The sequence below is a fragment of the Mus caroli genome, unplaced genomic scaffold (assembly GCF_978045245.1).
Source record: "Mus caroli unplaced genomic scaffold, Mus_caroli_1 scaffold_12, whole genome shotgun sequence".
Taxonomy (NCBI): Eukaryota; Metazoa; Chordata; class Mammalia; order Rodentia; family Muridae; genus Mus; species Mus caroli.
In genome coordinates, this window is record NW_028227267.1 from 46,422,520 (window position 1) to 46,437,288 (window position 14,769).

At 42.4% G+C, this 14,769-nt stretch overlaps 2 pseudogenes across 1 annotated transcript in view; both read left to right on the forward strand.

The window, feature by feature from the left end:
- LOC115030353 (uncharacterized) overlaps positions 1 to 14,769 on the forward strand; it is a 264,511-nt pseudogene that overhangs the window by 108,142 nt on the left and 141,600 nt on the right. The window lies entirely within an intron of this gene.
- LOC147001829 (uncharacterized) lies at positions 4,227 to 8,759 on the forward strand (annotated as a pseudogene).

The window sequence follows — 14,769 nt, forward strand, 5'->3', positions numbered from 1 at the left end:
TGAAGCCTGTGTCATGGAGTAACTTCAGTGAGTAGAAGAATGGGTTAGATTTATTTCCTATACTCAAAGCAGACAGCAAAGGATGAAATTCCTCTATGCATTATGAAAACTACTCAGAAGAGGGTGCTAGATCCTTATTACCCAAAGTATCCAGAAGATGGGATAAGACAGATTGCCATCCAGTACCAAAGACATCCAAAGAGCATCTTAAGATCAAAGTCAGCTTGTGGTATAGCCCTAGGAGCAAGGAGGAGGAGTCTGCTGCTGAAAGACCCCCGGAGTGCAGACACTCACTCAAGCCTCGGGACAGCCGCGTACCCAAGAAGACACTGAGAACGAACTTAAGATGTAGAGAGTAAGATTTAATAAAGCAACAACAAGAAAGCACATAAAAAGCACATAAACCAGAGCTCTGGGGTCGAAACTCATACACCCAGCATGGTGTAGAGGAGAATCGACGCCCAGCCCAAATTTTTACAGGCTTTTATAGGAAAAAGCCAGGGGAAAAGTACAAGTTTTACGTCACCAAGGGGTCGTGTTCTATATTTTGGCAATGTACCCGATCTATTGGAACATTCTGGGGTAGTACCAGGAGGCCCTTGTCTCAAAAATGTTCTTGGAACAGTCTTCAGTTAGGAGGGGTAGGACTAGGTTTGTTCCAGGAGACCCTTATCTAAAAAATGTTCCTGGAACAGTTTTCAATTGGGAGGGGGTTGGACTCTGAGGTGAAGAGTTCAGGAATGTACTCTGGGGTGAAGAGTTCAGGTGTGTTCTGGGAACAATCTCTAGATGGGAGGGGTAGGAGGACTCTGAGTTGAAGAGTTCAAGTGTCCAGTAATTTTCCTCTTTCACTGCCTGATGCCCTCTTCTGACAGTCAGAATGAAATTAAGGAGTTCTTGTACAGCAGCTGCAGCCTTGACAATTCCTGCTCCCTGTCAAACAAACTGCTCCAAGAAGCTCCAAGCTCCTGATTCTATTACTGGAATTCCAAGCTCAAGCCCACCTTCTCTAGGAAGCTCGAGGGAGCTTCCTAGAGCTCATGCCCAGGATTCATAGTGACTTCCCCAGGACCATTAATTCTTTCTCTTTAACACTAAGACCAAAGGCCATCTTGTGGCTGCCTCTTTCTGGTCTTTGTATGTTCATTGTTCTCACCTCCAAGAAGGCTGCTCAGTTTTGTCAGCATGTCTAAGGATGAACCTTAAAGGTAGTTAATGAATGCTCCAAGAGCAGTTGGAGTCACCACAACATTAGTAACATCACAGACAATGCCAGGGCTCTCCAGGTTACAATACAACATCTAAGGAAGGGACTTCTGATGTCACACAGGACAGCTCTTGCCTTCCTGCTGAGTACCTCACCCAAATTGACCTGAAGTCAAAGTGGCTTTTCCAGAGAGTGGGATAGATTGCCTTTTGGTACTCAAAATATTAAAAAGTGGCTATCAATCACCTTCCAATGCCAAATGTATCCAGAAGAGATCCTTTGGATCCCCATGCAAATCCACATGAAATACCCAGACTCCAGAATAAGATACTAGGCAATATACAACATATCTAGATAAAGTGTGATAGATCCCCTTGCAGTACTGAACCTATCCAGAAGAGGTTAATACCCGTCCAGCCAGTTTCTATGCTATGAGGACTGACCTGGACAGAATGGAAAATGTCACAACTAATGACCAATATATGGTTATGTTGGCCAGGTGTTCTGGAAGATGTTATGTGAGAATTGCAGCCCAGCTGGTTATTGCAGGAAAACAAAAACTGGAGCAAGGATTTGGTTCATGTCCTGAATCTTATTCTACAGAAAAATTTTAGCAACACTAATACATATTAGCAATGACCAATAGCTGTAAGGGAAGTAGTGTTATACTCTAAGCATACATCAGTGACATATAATAGTGTGTTAGCTTTTTAAATGTGGAAAAGAAAATGCAGATGAATGGGGAATTATGTAGAATTGGAGAGATGAAAATAAGGCATCTATTTTGAGGCAGTAGGCATTTGTGGTGCATGATTTTACCTGAATCTCCCAAGGACAGCATGGTGTATGGAGTGAGGTACAGGTACAGAACAGCTAGGAATAACACACAAAAACACTGTCTCAAAACCACCATGAGAGAGAGAGAGAGAGAGAGAGAGAGAGAGAGAGAGAGAGAGAGAGAGAGAGAGAGAGGGAGAGGGAGAGGGAGAGGGAGAGGGAGAGGGAGAGAGAGACAGGAGACAGAGAGAGAGGGACACACAGAGAGAGAGAGAGAGAGAGAGAGAGAGAGAGAGAGAGAGAGAGAGAGAGAGAGAGAGAGGGAGAGAGAGAGAGAAAGAGAGAGAAGAGACAGAGAAAGAGGGACAGAGAGAGAGAGAGAGAGAAAGAGAGAGAGAGACAGAGAGAGACAGACAGACAGAAACAGACACAGAGACAGACACAGAGACAGACACAGAATGAGACATAGAATGAGACAGAGCGAGACAGAGAGACAGAGACAGAGAGACAGAGGCACACAGAAACATAATTTAGGGACACAGAGAGAGACAGAAAGAGAGACATAATCTCACTCTGGTCTAGACTATTCCCATGAGGAGAACACAAGAGGTATTCATCTACCTTGCATTACTAATAAGATCATACATTATTTGAACATAAACTGAGTCATGGACTGAGTTGGGAAAGGTACAGCAGATCTCTGCTTTGCACACAGAAGTTTCAGTCTTGACAATATCTCTGTGAAAAAAAAAAAACCGTTGTTCTCATCACACTCAGAAGAAACTTTTGATACAAGATGGCACCCACTTATTGGTTTCTAAAAAGGAAATCTAGTTTAGTTCCTTAACTTGATAAGAGGCCTCAACCAGAAACACACACCACACTCTGTTCCTTAGTCAGGAATCAGGAGCATTTTCTTTACAGAGGGAACTTTGACAGAGGATTTCCATCATTGGTTCCATTTAACCATTTAGGTCCAAGAAAAAGAAAGCAGCATTCTTTTTCTTGGTGGGAAAAATTAAATCATCGTTACACAATGATATCATTATTTACATACTAACTTAAGAGAAGGTAAAGATAAACTATTTTAGACTTGAAATACTAATTTTAGAAATGAAGAAGTGGTTCTTAATTATTGATATTCAAATATTTAGGATGGCTTTTGGGATCCAAAGTCAACCTTGACCATGTTAGTGGGTTGTGTACAAGACCAGCCCTGGCTACTTAAGACTATCTAAAATCAGTAGCCTGTCTCCCACAACCATATTGCAAATACATAAGCCACATGCTATCCTGCTCTCTGGTTGGAAAACTATTCTAGGGAACCATTTGTTTTGAAGGCTTTTGCAAAAGGCAAGAATTTACTCTGATGACATTATCTAACCCACATTGCCTTCCAAAGGCCTCATCTGTAATGTCATAGATTGTTTCCACTCTCTTGCTACTTCACAATGAGGCTCAAATTTCAAGAAGAGATTTTCTGGTGGGTGAGGGAAGACTTTGTTGAGACCAAAACAGGTGAGAGGAAAAGCCTGCCAGTGTCCTGACAGCTCAGAAGAGACAACCCTGACAAAATCCTCCACCATGACAGATAGTAGCAGAGAGAGAAGTGCTGGGTGTATAGTTCATGTAAGCATCTTAATCAAGTGTGTTGTTCTTAATAAATAATGGAGAACTCATGAATGTCAGCTCAGTGTGGCCTCTCAGGACCTTTAGTGACTGAGTCATCTCCTCCTTTCCTGTATGAATGCACCAACTATAAAAAATTGAGTTTTTTAATCATTTTTAGCAAAGGTTAACTTCAAGAACTGCCCAAGTACCTCTCTCCCTGCTCCTTTCTTGCTGAGCCAATGTTCTCTGGATTGTTCATTGACTCCCCAGCATCAGTCTGGACTCAATATATTTCGTCCTGATCTGTCTTCTAAGCTGTTTCAACATTTGATTTCTGTGCCCATAGACCTTGTACTGAGTCTCACCTCACACTCCAATTCCTAGGGATTTTCCCAGCCTTTCACTGTCATAGAAGTATGCAAAGAATTCATTCACTGTTTTTTTTTTTTTACATTAGAACTTCATAAGTTTTAATTTTTATTCAAGGGAAAACAAAAAGTTACATAATTTGACATAAAATTCTTCCCATATGACACATATCCTTTATGTAACACTAAACTCCCAGTTTAGAGTTTAAATTCATGAATTCTAAGAAATTTACAAAGGTGATTTTGATTTGCAACTGTGGAATATGACTGGCACTGTAAGTATAAAAACACTAGGTCCAGCCATGAGTCTTAAATCCTGTGTTTTCATGTGAAGGATATTCAACAAAGGAGTCAGACTTTGGTTCAGTTTGTAAACTTTGCACAAATTTTGTTATGATAGCCTGCTGACAACAGAGGAAGATACCCATAAACAAAAACAACCTTATAGTTTATTATTATTGTTTTGTTTTGTTTTTCTTTCTTTGTTTTTTTTTTTTTTCCCTCCAGAGCTGAGAACCAAATCCAGAGCCTTGTGCTTGCTAGGCAAGCACTCTACTGCTGAGCTAAATCCCCAACCCCTAGTTTAATATTTTAATGCAAGCCATTGTAACTCTTTGGGTCTGAATTTTTAACCAGCTGGTACTTAATGTGAACCATAACCAGGGAAAGTACACAATGCTAAATTAACATAAAACATAAGTTGCAGCAGAAAAGAAAAGAGGACACCAAGAGAGGTAAAATCTGGTACAGTCAGCTTCATTGGTTTGGGGGGTTGTTTTTGACATTGCCCAGGTGATTTTGTAATCTAAACCATGACAATTCTCATCTGCTTGGCAACAGTTGTTTTCTAACACTATAATTAAAAATACTACATAGTATAGAATAAACACTCTTCTGTTATAAGCTATTTGCCACTTAGTATTTTTTGAATAATTTACTTAAATGAATGCATGACACCAAGTGCGTGTTCCTGCAGCTATTTATTGACTATTATTTTTAGATGAGATAAACATATTAATTACCAGCAAATAAATTGTTTTAAAAAGCATTGCTAAGTGTGAACAGTCATCAAAATGGGGGAGGCTCTCACTTGTATCTTCGGCTAAGAGCCTAGTGATTGGTAGTAATGCTTTTATAAGTATAAAATCTAATAATTTGCTTTGTGTATGTGATACATCTGAAACCATAAGTAAAATTTGCTCAGAAACTGGGTTTTATTTTAGAAGATGCGCTCAAACCCAAAATGTGTTTTATAAGTTAAGTTTAAAGGCACATCATTGCTCTGTTTTATTATTTTAAAAAATTACTACAATGCATCTGTAGTAAAAACTGTTTGCAGTTTTCTAGAGCAACTTTTATTCCTTTAACCTTGCTTCATATTGCAACAGAATTAATTTTAAAAACGAAAAAAAAAAAACCTAGGGTGAAATTAGTAACATGGTCTAATATAAAAAAAAATCTTAAAAGCAATATTTCCAATTTAAACAGAATTTTGTTGATTTTTCTACAAAGTACAGAAATTGCCCCTCCTGTACTTTTTTCTCTCTCTTGCTTTAAGATGTTTAAAAGTTTTGAGATCTACAGATCTAGATTTGGGGAAAAATCGAATTATTTTCAAAGACAGCTATTTTGTTTTACTCCTTGTAGAAAGACTTGAAGACCTTTCCTCCCCTTCACCAAAATTCTCATTCTCACCTAAAGTAGCTGCATCCATTTTTTTCTCAGGTAAAAGGACATTCTTACAAAGGTTCAAATCTCAAAGTCCCCAATAAAGCACTTAAATTAAGCACTCTTCCTCATGTGTGCACATGTCTGTTATTTTGCAGTAATTTTTAATACTGAAATTGAATCTTTATAGTTCTCCAGAAATACCTTGGTGAGCCCTCAACAGTTTCTAACCACTTAATAATTGTGACCCCGCCAGCCCCTTCAAATAGATCCTTAACCACAAGTGTGCTTGGCCATTCCCCAAACCATAGCCTCTATCCAAAAAGAAAAGATAGGGCTTTGTGAGGCAGAAAGGAAGTGAGAGAAAACAAAACAAATGTAGCTCAAGCTGAAAGTGAAAAGTGCTTGGACAGATTTGTATTTTCTTTTCTGCATGGCATTCTGCCAATCTTCGCCCCACACCCCACTCCTCAATAAGGTCCGGTTTTTGCATGTAGGAAAATGTTGTTATCTGCCACCCCACGGAACTCCCATAAGTACTTTTCTTTATTTTGTTTTCTTCTGTCCTCATCAGACTGATAACCTTCACCCACTCTGTCAACACCCCAATTCTGGGGGACCTTAATTGTTGGTGGAAACCCTGAAGACCCCCGATGCAGAATCCCACTGGATGCCTTTCATGCCACTTATTTTCAGTAGCTAGATTCCCCCACTAGAGTGGTTGCAGTGAGAACTGGAAATTTTCATTTACCTTTTCCTGGCCCTCCAGGTCCCCAGTTCTGAGCTGCTCACTGGGGAGCACAGCCTTGCTTGCTTGCTCCTGAAGGCTTTAATTTGCATGCTCACCTCCAGGTGGTTCTCAGAGGCTAGAAGGTCCACGCCCTGCTGTCCTCCACTTGGTTCCCCAGCCAGGGCTAAAGCCCAAGGCCCCTGAGCCTTCTGGGCTGCCCCATGGGCAGTGTACTCCCCTGTCCCTCCTCCCTCCCTGGCTATGCCCACACCCTGCCCGCAGAGTGCCACTCACCTGGGCCACAGTAGTCACTTACCTGCTTCTAGGGGCAAATGCCTGTGGGGGCAGACAGACACTCCAGCTTCACAGGAGTCTGGCGCCCCTGGACCACAGGAAAGGGGCCAAGGACTCTCGTGGGTAGGTTGAGGGGCGGGGGTCCTGGCTAGGATCCCAGTGTGTGAGAGTAAAGGTGTGTAGGGGGCTGTGTGGCCCCTCAGAATCTACTTGGGTTAACATTGGGACTGGGTAGGTTATGGGGGTCAGCTGGGAGGAGCTAGAGGTCTCCAGAGGAACCTCCCACAGCGGGAACACGCTGATACCTGGGTCCTATGCCAGCTTGAACAGATTTGGTACATAAAATACTCATATGTTCACTTTTCATCGAGCTTCCCCAAACTGACTCTACTTGAACAGTCACATTTAAAATTGAACGTGCACCATCTGGGTGGGATTCTGTGCTGCAGAATGTGTTTCCGTGCCCCCACGTTTATTTCCCCTGTGCAAGTTCCCTCAGTAGCCTCCCGAGGGGTGTGGGTATGGGCCCCATCTTCCCAACTAAGGAGTAAAACCTTGGCCCAGGCTTCCTGCTGGCGACCCCTCAGGTTCATTATGCATGGAGTAGTGCACACAGCCCACCATGGTTAAATCCCTGCAAGTGTGCACTCTTGCTTCAAGCCCCAAGTTTACTTTTCTTATTTAAAGCTTTGCAGTTCAAATGCACTCCCTGGGCAGGAGCAGCCCAGAGCCTGGGGGCACACTCATCCTGTATATGTGGGCTTTATCTGTGCGGGGGGGGGGGGGGGCAAGACACTTCTCCCCTTCCAGGGCTCTTTGCTCTCCTACCTCTAGTAGCCCCAGCACTCCCCTACCAGATGGTCTATCCTCCCAGAGTATCCACCAGGGAGGTCCTCCAAGTCAGAGGCAGAATTTGGTCTCCCACTAAGCTTGCCATACCCCAAAGACCATTTGTGAGAATGAGTCCCTTTCAAATGTCTCCCTGTAGAAAAACTGAAAGTAGAAAGAAAGGAAGCAATCTCTGAGCAGATGTCTGACACCCCTATTAGCATACTTGCAGCATTGGGTTACAGGGTCCCAGGAGCCCCATCCCTGTTCTGTGGCCCCACACTGGTGAACCCCAGGTGCTTTCATGCCAGCTTCAGATCTCCCCCAGGTCGCCCCATACCCCACACGACTAGGCCCCCGGAGTGAGGGAGGGCAACGGAGAACAACTATGTAGGTATAAATATTGAGCCATAACATTGATGCTCCGGGCACCTCCCCTCCCCTGTGCTCTGGGCACACTCTGGGCTGCTCAGCATGCCCCCTCTTGTCCTGCTGCCTCCTGCCTGGCCCTCATCCCCCAGGGGCCCCAGCAACCTTATCCTCCGAAGATTGCATGAGCCCTGTTGGGGAAGAAAAGTAACTTGGTTTTTCTCCTAGAAACCCAGCCTGATTAGGGAGCCAGGGCGAGTAGAGGGGAGGAGAAGGGAGCTGGTGGAACCCGGTGGAAGTCTCCAGGGCAGACTGATCATGATTTCTCCTCCTGCCTCCTCCTCCTAGGTGCAGAGATTGTGGGCAGACTCTGTAATCACTGAGGAGGGTGAAGAGGTGGGATTGGTGCTCTCCGCAGTGGCAGCGGCCCAGCACAGAGACTTGGCTAGGTGGAGTTTCCTGGAGGCTGCACGAGGCTTGCGCCCAAGGGCAAGGAGGTTGGTCAGTCCTGCCCTGTGGCCACGATTCCGACTCCAGGCATCCCTAAGGCCTGTAAGGCAGGAATGCACATCCTGGTTCCACTGTGCTGCACCGATAGCCTGCAGCCAGCATGGAGAATGACAGCCTGAGTTTCACCTATCAGCAGTATGAGTGCTTGGAGGAGATCTGCTAAGGCACCTAAGGGTAGGTGTTCAAGGCCCACTACCTGAAGAAAGGTGGCTGCTTCAGGACTCTGAAGCTCATATGAGTGCAGACCAGCTAGGAGGACATGCGGCTCTCCACCATCCGCTAGGTGGCAGTGCTAAGGCACCTGGTGAATTTGAGCACCCCAACTTGGTCAGGTGAGCCAGGAGCCCTGGCTATGGGGTCCAGGAAGGTGCTGGGCAAGGGGCTGCTGGTGGCCTAACTAAAGTTAAGAGTTGAGTTTCCCCAGATAAAACCGGTGACCCTGCTAGACAGGGCAGAAAAAGAGACCAGCTGTGGCTTCCAGGCAGCCAAGCTATTCTGAAGAGCTTTCCTCTGCCTGCCCCAAGGGGTCCGGGGATTTGGGTGTCTTTTAGGGACAAAACCAGACAACCCCAGAAATGACCCTCCAGCCCTTACTTAACTTTCCTGTCCTTGGGGGGATTTTTGAGAGACAGAGTGAGATAGTTATCCAACTTGCAGATAATTAGACCGAAACTTTAAGGGTGGAGCATAATGTAAATAAAGTTTAAGAAAATGCAGAAATGTGCAAGAATGTGTTTACCAATCACACCCACAGTGGTGACTTTTTTTTATATATATATAATTGTAAAATGGCTTCTGATACTCTTAGAAGTTCAGAAGTTTAGACTCTGACACCTAGTGTTAAACATTGTTTGAAAAATGTCTTTCAAAGCTGGGTACTGGGAACACTGAACCAGGAAGATCCAGAGTTCAAGACCCTCCTGAGCTACAAAAACCCTGTCTGAGAAAAGAAAGGGAGGGGGAGTGAGTGGTAGGGTGGAGGGCAATTGCTTCTGAAAAGGTTTTCTCATTGTTTCATTTAGTATCTGTGGACTGGTATGATCTAACTTAGAATGCCTTTCTCACAGGTAAGATGTGAGTCTGTGCTTTAGATTCTAAAGCCTCTGTTTTCCCTGGAAGAGTTGTACAGGTGGGTGGGGGAGGCATTCCTAACCCACTCTCCTGTGATTGAAGAGAATGGTGTTTTCTTGAAGATGCTGGGATTTCCCCATTGTGCCTTTTCTCATTCTCTCTTTTAAACAGATGCATAGCTGGAAGTTAAAAGGGAATGCACAGACTTTTCTACAAATTAGGTAATGAGTTAACATTCTCAGGTCTTCTTTTTAGAGAGATGATCTTGGCATCTTCATCCTGTCTTCTCATTCCTGTAGGGATTCCTTACAACAAGTATGTGCCTACTGTATGCCCTGGTGCGTCCCAGGCTTGATGAGCCAATAGTGTCCTACACACAGATTTGCTCTACTTTTATGGTTCGTAATCTTGAATTCTGGAGCCTTTGTCAGAATAAGACTGTGCGGCCAGAGTGTTCCCATTCCACAGGTGAGTTCTGTTTGTCATCCTTGTAGACTGTGAATCTATCTTTGGAGAAAGTATTCCATGGCCACTGTGTACTCCTTGAGATTCGTGTTTACTCCTTCAGGTTAGTCCAGCCTTGAGTAGACTTTGAAGGTACAGATAGAACCAGAGGCTGATGAACACCTCTTCCAAATGACTAGCTTGTCCAGTCACTGGTTTTTAAGCTTTTCCCATGTTATTTTATTTCAGGATTATCAAATTGACTCCTTTTCTTTGATTTCTGGAGGTCATCTGCAGACTTTGAATGATAATCCCACTCAATCTTATATAAAAGCACTAAGGTTAGTTGTCCTGAAACTACTTAAGCAGCTACTCAACATCCTGTAGGAAGACAAAACACGAAATTAAGTTCATATAATAGCGGACAATTTACTCCAAAAGAGAGAGCAGGGTTTGTAGACAAGAGCAAACAGCCAATAAGGCTCAGAAACCAGTGGGGCTCTACAGTCTGGAAATGGGACAACAATGAATGGTACCGTGCCATTCCTGACAGACATGGTCAGAATTCCTCCTCATCCTTAGGGAATAAGCCACCTCCAGATGAAAATTAAAATTGTTTCCTTCAACTACCCTCCCCAGCACACAAAGAAACCTGTCTTGATTTATACCAGGACAACCAGGTTAGGAACATTAGCCAAAACCTTCTCAAGTCTCATAATCTCTGGATAATTTAGAAGTTCAGTTTATTTATTATTTTTAAAATATTTTTAAATTAAGTATCTTCATTATTTACATTTCAAATGTTATTCCATTTCCTGCTTTTCCCCCTAAAACCCCCAGTCCCATCCCCCCTTCCCCTGCTCACTATCCCGCCTATTACAGCTCCCTGGTCTTGGCATTCTCTTACACTAGGGCATTGAGCCTTCACAGGACTAAGGACCTCTCCTTCCATTGATGATCAACAAAGCCATCCTCTGCTAAATAGGCAGCTAGAGAAATGGTTCGCTCCACGTGTACTCTTGGGCTAGTGCTTTAGTCCCTATGATCACTGGAGGTACTAGTTGGATCTTATTGTTCCTCCTATGGGGCTGCAAACCCCTTCAGTACCTTGAGTCCTTTCTCTATCTCCTCCATTGTGGTCCCTGTGATCAGTCCAATGGTTGGCTGAGAGCATCCTCCTCAGTATTTGACATGCACTGACAGAGTCTCTCAGGAGGTAGCTATACCAGGCTCTGGTCAGCAAGCTCTTGTTGGCATCCACAATAGCACCTGGGTGTAGTGACAGTATAGGGAATGGTTAGACAGATGGGGCAGTCTCTCAGTGACCTTTCATTCAGTCTCTGCTCCACACTTTGTCTCTCTGTCTCCACCCATGGGTATTTTGTTCCCCATTCTAAGAAGGACCAACATATCCACACTTTGGTCTTCCTTCTTTTTGAGCTTCATGTGGTCTGTTAATTGTATCTTCGGTATTCCAAGCTTCAGGGCTAGATCCACTTATAAGTGAGTGCATACCATGTGTGTTCTTTTGTGATTGAGTTGCCTCACTCAGGATGATATTTTCTAGTTCTATTCATTTGCCTAAGAAGTTCATTAATTCACTGTTTTTAATAGCTGAATAGTACTCCGTTGTGTAAATACATCTCATTTTCTCCATCCATTCCTCTTTCGAGGGACATCTGGTTTCTTTCCAGCTACTAGCTATTATAATAAGGCTCCTATGAACACAGTGGAGTATGTGTCATTATTACATGTTGGAGCATCTTCTCGATATATGCCCAGGAGTGGTATTGCTGGGTCCTCAGGGAGGACTATGTCCAGTTTTCTAAGGAACCAGGAAACTGATTTCTAGAGTGGTTTTCAATCATCAGTGGACTCAGTTACCAAATAAAATGACATAGACTAAAAGACTGGAAAAGTAAACAGCACCCAGGATTTTGCTGCATACAGGATATGCACCTCACTGACAAAGACAGATACTATCTCGGAATTAAAAGCTGAAAAACAATTTCCCAAACAAATGTTCCCAAAAAATAAGCTGAAGTAGGCATTCTAATATCGAATAAAATGGACTTTCAGCCTAAAGTTTTCAAAAAACGTAAGGAGGGCACTTCATATTCATCAAAGGAAAAATCTACCAAGATAAACTCTCAATTCTGAACATCTATGCTCCATCTGCACAGGCAACCAAAGCCATAAAAGAAATTTTACTGAAGTTCACAGCACACATTGTAACTCACACAATACTCGAGGGAGACTTCAGTACCCCACTGTCATCAATGGTCAGATAATGGATAGAGATTCTAAACAGAGACACAGTGAACGTAACAGAAGTTATGAACTAAATCAATTTAACAGATATCTATACAACATTTCATCCTAAATCATAAGAATATACTTTCTTCTCAGTACCTCAGGGCACCTTCTGCAAATTTGACCATATAATCGTTCACAAAGCAGGCCACAACTGATTAAAAAAAAATTGAAATAATGTGATGCAACGGATCAGATCACCACGGTCTAAGGCTGATCTTCAATAACAACAAAAACAACAGATTGCCCACATACACATGGAAGCTGAACAATGCTCTCCTCAATTATAACTTGGCCAAGGAAGAAATAAAGAAAGAAATGAAAGACTTTTTAGAATTTAGTGAAAATGAAGTTACAACACACTCAAACTTATGGGATACAATGAAAACCATGTTAAGTGGAAAACTCATAGTTCTCAGTACTTCCTAAAAGAAACTGGCGAGAGTATATACTAGCAGCTTGACAGAACATCTGAAAATTCTAGAGCAAACAGAAGCAAATATACCCAAGAGGAGTAGATGCTCTGAGATAATCAAACTCGGGGCTGAAATCAAGCAAATGAACAAAAAGCACTATACATGAATCAACAAAACCAGAAGCTGATTCTTTGAGAAAATCAACAACATAGAAAATCCCTTATCTAGACTAACCTGATGGCTCAGAGACAGTATCCAAATTAATAAAATCAGAAATGAAAGAGGAGACATGATGACAGAAACCAAGGTAATCAAAAAAAAATCATCAAATCCTACTACAAAGATGTATTCAACAAAACTGGAAAATATGTATGATATGGACAATTTTCTTGACAGATACAGGCAAAATTAAATCAGGATCAGATAAAACATATGAACTGTACCATAACCCCTAAAGAAATACAAGCAATGGGTAAAATCTCCCAACCAACAAAAGCTGGGGACCAGATGTGTTTAGTGCAGAATTCTTTCAAACCTACAAAGAAGACCTAATACCAATTCCCTTCAAACTATTCCACAAAATACAAACAAAAAGAATAATACCCAATGTGCTCTATGGAGCCACAGATACACTGATACCAAAGCCACATAAAGACCCAACAAAGAAAGAACTTCTGAATTTCACTAATGGATACCAGTGCAAAATTATGCAATTCACTTCTCAAAAACCAAATCCAAGAACAAATCATTAAGATCATTTGTCATTATCAAGTGGACTTCATCCCATGGATGCAGGGATGCTTCAATATACAGAAATCCATCTGCATAATCCACTATCTAAACAATCTCAAAGAAAAAACACTACATGATCATTTCATGCTGAGAAAGCATTTGACAAAATTCACCATCTATTTATGATAAAAGTCTAGGGAAGATCAGGAATTCATGGCCCATACCTAAACATAGTAAAATCAATATACAGCAAATCAGTAGCCAACATCAAACTAAAGGGAGAGAAACTGGAAGCAATCCCACTAAAATCGAGGAGTAAACAAGGCTGCCCTCTCAGTCCCTACCTATTCAATATTGTACTCAGAGTCATATCCAGAGTAATTAGACAACAGAAGGAGGACAAAGGGATACACATTAGAAAGAAAGACGGTAAATTACCACTATTTGAAGATGATAGGATCATATACTTAACTGAACACAAAAGTTCCACCAGAGAATTCCTTCTTTTTTCTTTTTCTATTTTTAAAATTTTTTTCCTTTATAATTTTAAACTCCAGATTTTATTCCTCTCCTGGTCCAACCCCATACCATATCCCATATCTGCACCACACACCCCTGTGCCACAGGATGTCCCCACCCCCACGCCCACCCAAACCAGAACTTTGAACTCTCTAGGGCCTCCATTCTCTTGAGGCTTATGTGCATTTTCTCTGACTGAATCCAGACCTGGAAGTCCTCTGCTGTATATATTTTGGGGGCCTCATAACAGCTGTTGTATGCAGCCTGGTTGGTATTGCAGTGTCTGAGAGATCTCCAGGGTCCAGGTTTACTGAGTGTTCTGGTCCTCCAACAGGGTTGATCCCCCACCCCCACCCCCCCCCCCCAGTCCTCAGCTTCTTCCAGCTTTCTAACAACAGGGGTTAGCAGCATTCCATAATTCAACCACAGGGGTCAGCACACAACCAATGGTTAGAAGCACTGTCCACCAGAGAACTGCTAAACCTGATATACAACTTCAGCAAAGTGGCTGGATATAAATTACGTCAAACAAATCAGTATCCTTCTTTTACTCAAAAAATAAACAGGCTGAGAAAGAAATTAGGGAAACCACATCCTTCTCAATAGTCACAAACAAAAGAAAATACCTTGAAGGTGACTCTAACCAAGCAAGTGAAAGATCTGTATGACAAGAACTTTAAGTCTCTGAAAAGAAATCTAAGAACATCTCAATAGATGGGAAGATCTCCAGCTCTCATGGATTGGCAGGATTGATATAGTAAAAATGGCCATCGTGCATCTACAGATTCAATGCAATCCCCATCAAAATTCCAAATCAATTGTTCTTATACTTAGAAAAGCAATTTGCCAATTCATTTAGAATAACAAAAAAAAATGTCTTAGAAGCATAAACAAAAGCATCACAGGAGAAAA